This window comes from Hemitrygon akajei, unplaced genomic scaffold (assembly GCF_048418815.1).
Source record: "Hemitrygon akajei unplaced genomic scaffold, sHemAka1.3 Scf000041, whole genome shotgun sequence".
Classification (NCBI taxonomy): Eukaryota; Metazoa; Chordata; class Chondrichthyes; order Myliobatiformes; family Dasyatidae; genus Hemitrygon; species Hemitrygon akajei.
In genome coordinates, this window is record NW_027331927.1 from 5,780,715 (window position 1) to 5,786,687 (window position 5,973).

The 5,973-nt window shown below is 44.0% G+C and overlaps 1 non-coding gene across 1 annotated transcript; it reads right to left on the bottom strand.

Moving 5' to 3' along the window:
- Positions 1–4,207: 4,207 nt before the first annotated feature.
- On the bottom strand, positions 4,208–4,289 carry trnas-uga (transfer RNA serine (anticodon UGA)). The gene has a single exon. It is a non-coding gene; the product is annotated as a tRNA-Ser (tRNA).
- Positions 4,290–5,973: the final 1,684 nt, after the last annotated feature.

Here is a 5,973-nt window from a genome sequence, read left to right on the forward strand (position 1 = left end):
ACTTTTTCTCAATCCTCCCCCCTCCCCTTACCGCAGTTGCCGGTCAAAAGTCGGCCGGTGTCCTCCAGCAAATCTTCTACCGTCTCCCCCGGTGAGAGGAGATAAACTTCTGTCGCCCGCCTTTATTTCGACGCCCTGACAGCGCCCCAGCTTCGATCAGAAGCATATGGATATGAATGTTATATAATGGGACATTGTTTTGAGTTTTGCTCAGTATTGACGTGACTTTGGGGAGGTAGAAGCAGTCAGAGTCTGTGGGAGGGAACAACTCCTGGGTGAAACCCTTTCCGCAATTGGATAACACATTGGATTGACAACTGCATACACGAATGGGAGCTAGGTAGGTTGCACGTAGTTTGACGAGATTGGTTGATGTCGGAACATTACACCGCGTCAGTGACAATCGGCAAGGGTGATTTTGACGGAAGGTCAGCGAACCGATTTGTCTATGGCAATAGGCGGGATCGCTCGGTAGACAAGAGAGCAATGGGGAGTCTGTACAGTGAGGGATATGAAACGGCGAAAGCTTTTGTCGTTCAGAGACGGTGTTGCCCACTTGAGAGAAAAAGTCATAATCTCAATCTCCCCTCTCCCAGCCGCGGCTGAACAACATTTCCTATTGAATATGTAAATATTTTTATGTTGAAAATTCAAGTGTTTTCAGCTAACCGAAATTTCACATGGTGGTCTTGTCTTAACCAAAGTCCAGGAGCAGATTTGTTTGAAAAATCGCGACTCCTTCATGTCATATTCCCTGTTCGACCCGACATTTCAGCACCAGTTTACACCCGTTCGCTTGAACTTGTGAGGAGGAGGAGGAGGAGGATGGGGAGAGGGAGAGAGAGTCACATCGTAGACAGGGCAAGAGAGATAAACGGAGGAGTTTTAAAGGCAGTTGGAGGGAGAGAGTTACACGACAATTTACCAATTTCATGTTTACTTTCGGCCACTGTTTTCCTCCCAGTGTTTTCTTGACCACAGAGTAAGTCACCTCACCGACAAAACGAACTGGATCTTTCCGTCCCTTCATTTAAACTCGAACGCTGCGGAGCTGGTAAGTATTATCACCGTTTGGACTGAGGAGGAAAAATGGTTCTTGCGTTTACACATTGCCCTTCAACAGAGGGAGCAAGAGAGGGCACACGTTATATACTTCTTGATGCCATTCTTCCAGTTTCTTCAATTTTAAAGGCAATTAATATTATATTAGCACTATTAATTCTTAAAATTCCATAGTTAGTTCTGATTTGGACGCAAGGATTCTGCTCCTTGAGATAAATCGTCCGCTGTCTAACTTAAGGAAGTACGTTGGTGAACGAAGCGAGGCGCTCTGCATCCGTACAGTTGTAGAACACACCGGCATCAATCGCCCTATTTCTACTCAGAATCTATTGTGAGACATTCGGTTGCAAAGTGAAAATATCGTAGCTAAATAAACTGTATTGGCATGTCGATTTGGCTAGTTTCCACTTGTCCCCACCCATCAGCAAGTGCATTTTTCATTGCGCGTGTGTGTACACATAGATGTGCGCATAAATATAACTTTGAGTTCACTTTGAGGTAATCACCAATTACTTGTAATGCTTGATCCCGTCGGTTAGATCCGTCACCAGATACGTATGAATTGAATCACTTTCAGTTATTTTCGCGTAGTAGAAACTCAAGACGTCGACCAGCATATCCGGGTGTGAGGGGCGTGTGGTGGAATAAATTGTCAATGTTTTGCGTTGAAATACTGAATCAGGACCTCCTAACCTGGTATATATTTATATATTATAAAAAATGCTGCGAGAATTGAACTGACAGAAAAATGGGATGTCAGCTTCACAAATTCTCTAATCTCCCCAGCCGGGGGAACAGGATTTATAGAAGAACGTGTTACCGGCTCCGGATTTGTGTCGGATACATTACCAGAACTCAGTACATGGGAATCCATGTCGTTAAAGAAAATCGAATCGGGAAAGTACCGCGTTGAACAGAGAATCAGAATCAGGTTTATTATCACCAGCATGTGACGGGAAATTTGTTAACTTAGCAGCAGCAGTTCAATGAAATATATAATCTAGCAGAGAGAGAAAATAAAAATAAAATAATATAATAATAATAATAATAATAATAATAATAATAATAATAATAATAATAATAATAATGCACAACTAAATCAATTACGTATTTTGAAAAGATTATGAAAAATGTGCAAAAACAGAAATACTGTATTTTCAAAAAGTCAGGTAGTGTTCAAGGCTTCAAAGTCCATTCAGGATTCTGATGGCCGTGGGGAAGATGCTGTTCCTGAACCGCTGCTGTGTGTTTCTGTCTCATAACCTCAGACACCCAGGTTCAAACCTGATATCCGGTGCCATCTGTGTGGACGTTGCTCCTTTGCAGATTGGAAGAATTTTCATCGGCAGTGTCATGACGGTCTATTATCGTCCCTCATTAATGAGCTGTCCTGACTGTGTGAGGCAGATGACCTGACGTAGCCGGACAACGGGTTACAATGAGAATATTTAGGCTGCAATTGGGTCGTTCAGTGAGGGCGCAAACTGGACAAAAGTGTTTATTGCCGGAATGTGTGAGGTCATGTACTTCGTTGGGATTGGTATTAAATGAAAGTCGATCGGTTGCGGTGAGACTGTCAAAGGAAACTGTTCACGAAACAGAGACGGCGAGCCGATGGGTGGATCAGGTATTTTGCAAGGCAACTGCAGATTGTAGTTTCTTGCAACTGCATTGGAAATTAGAAATAGAGAAAGCATTGTAATATATTTGTGCATGTTTCTGAGGTAGGCGCTGATGCGGTGACGGTAATTTCACTCCGCATATATGCTGAAGGGTACAGTAGCACCGGAGAAGCTCGGAACAATTTAACTGACTCACCTCCCGTGATGAATGTATGAATGACGAACAACTGAAGTTAAAACTGTTCACTGCAGAATATAGAATAAGGGCTGAATCTAAGGCGATGGATGAGGCGTACAGTCGAGGAAAATTTCCAGGATGAGGAATTATCGTTTAAATACGAATTAAAGCGGAATATCTGTACATACATTCCAGATACCAGAGACTACTCGACGAGGCAGGGTTGTGGATGTTACAGCACAGGGCTGATTCAAATAGGATATGGGCGCTTTAAAAAATATATTAAGGAATTTGTGGGTTGCAAAACAGCCAAAGAAGATAGTTTGAAACGTGGGGAAGTGCAGCCGTGATCATATGACATAAACGGACGGGAGCCAGCAGTAACTGACATTGCCCCCTTACACTGGGAGTAACGTTTCGAAATGTTCTATTCAGCAACAATGTAAATCCATGGAACTGGTCTCCCGGCTGACGTGCATACAGAACGACGACTTAAAACGCCAGGACCGGATTATGAATGAAATAAAGTCGGCCTGACGGATGGTGTCACTGCCGGGAACTGTACTACATCGAATCTCAGGGATTGGGGATCTGTAGTCAATGACACTGTGGGTCGGCCTGACGAATGGTCTCACTGCCGGGAACTGTACTGCATCGAATCTCAGGGATCGGGGATCTGTAGTCAATGACACTGTGGGTCGGCCTGACGAATGGTCTCACTGCCGGGAACTGTACTATATCGAATCTCAGGGATTGGGGATCTGTAGTCAATGACACTGTGGGTCATTCGCCGTACACTGGCGAACACTAGTGGGTCGTATTGACACTAGTGGGTCGTACACTGCTCGCTTCTACCGCTTGCTGCCCGCGATCTGCAACATCTCCAGCTGCAGAGACGTACCGGAGATTTGATCAGGGGAAAGCTCTAGTTACAGCTGAGGGAGACGCTAATGCTCTCGGTTGGACTCTGCCACAACTACAGTAACACCGGAATTGAGTGCGATTAGAATCTGACAGAGGATGAAAATACGTCGCCATGCGAATCGTAGAGCGAAAGGACAGAGTCCACTTCTTTACACTGACGCTGAAATGTCCGTTCTCCGAGTTTGATTCTTTTAGTTTAACAAGACAGTAAAATTCCGAACTGCAGAGAGTTTAAGCTGACTCGAGGGGATTGATCAGAGTCAGAATAGAAATGAACATTGCACAATGAGTAGAAATGTATTGTATTGAATTGTATTTAAGAGTGTAAAAATACGCAGTTCTCAACTGAACACAGAGGGTGCAGCGCTCAGACAGCATCAAGGGTGTTAAATTTTATTGGCAGTGGGGTTGTAGGTGTGAGCGCTGCGAGCAGGGTTCGAACCTGCGCGGGGAATCCCCATTGGATTTCAAGTCCAACGCCTTAACCACTCGGCCATCGCAGCTGAAGAATGTTCAGCATCGCATCAATGCTCAGCACCCACCGTAGCACTGCCCCTGAAGTGAGGGTTTTACTTGATTTATGCTTAGTAATGGAAAAGGTGATTCATTATTCCAATACAAATAGTATAATTGGACAGCTGTGGAATTTGTTTCAACACCGTTAGGTCAGAACGGGGGTGGGGAGGGATAACACTGACGTCAGTATCGTAAATGAAGGAGATTTCCAGTATTAGGGATAAAGATCAGGATCAGAATCAGGGTTATAAATACGGACATATGTCAACATTACATTATTGCTTTTATATTCTACTCCTCCTGAACCGAATGTTAAAATTGCATTTGCCTTCCTATACCGCTGACTCAGCCTGGAAGTAAACATTTAGGGAATATTGCACAAGGTCTCTTTGCACCTCTGATTTCTGAAAACCTTCCCCATTCAGAGACTTTTTTATCCTTTCTTCCAAGGTGCATCACCGTACCACACGATGAACTATTTGACAAATCTTCTCCCTTTCTCCTCAACTGTCTTTGATCTTCAATGTGCTTCGAATCTTTTGAGTTTTTGAACACGTTGAGGTCAGGCTACATTTCTTATATTTTCCTTTCTTTAGCCTAACTTCCTTCAGAGTGGAGTGACAATCTCAGTTTTCCAACCATCAGGATCTATTCTGGAATATCAAGTCAAGTCATTTCTTAATTGTCATTCCGACAATAACTGCTGGTACAGTACATAGTAAAAACGAGACAACGTTTTTCAGGACCATGGTGTTACATGACACAGTACAAAAACTAGACAAATCTACGTAAAAAACAACACAGAAAAAAAACTACACCAGAATACAGACCTACCCAGGACTGCATAAAGTGCACAAAACAGTGCAGGCATTACAATAAATAATAAACAAGACAGTAGGGCAAGGTGTCAGTCCAGGTTCTGGGTATTGATGAGTCTGATAGCTTGGGGGAAGAAATTGTTACATAGTCTGTTCGTGAGAACCCGAATGCTTCGGTGCCTTTTCACAGACGGCAGGTGGGAGAAGAGTTCGTAAAAAGGGTGCGTGGGGTCCTTCATGATGCTGTTTGCTTTGCAGATGTAGCGTGTAGTGTAAATGTCCGTAATGGCGGGAAGAGAGACCCCGATGATCTTCTCAGCTGACGTCACGATCCGCCGCATGGTCTTACGATCCGAGATTGTGCAATTTCCGAACCAGGCAGTGATGTAGCTGCTCAGGATGCTGTCAATACAACCCCTGTAGAATGTGATGAGGATGGTGGGTGGCAGCCTTCTCAATAAAGTAGAGACACTGCTGGGCTTTCTTTGTCATGGAGCTGGTGTACATATAATGATATGTGAAGGAGCGCTTACAGAATCTCTTCAGTTACCACTTTCAGAACCCTGGGGTGTAGTCCAACTGGTCCCGATGACATCTAACTTCAGACCTTTCAGCTTCACGGGCACCTTCTCCAGGTCACAGCATCCACTCTCACTGATGCCCTCTGACACGTGTTTCTCGGTGCCATTATGCTGGTGTCTTCCACAGAGCAGCCTGGCGTTAAATAATCATTCAGTTCGTCCCTTTTCTTTTCTCCCCATTACTGCTTCTTCAGCGTCATTTTCCCAGCTTTCTGACATCCACTCTCGCATCCCTTTTATTATCATATGTCTGAAAAAATGGTATTTTCTCT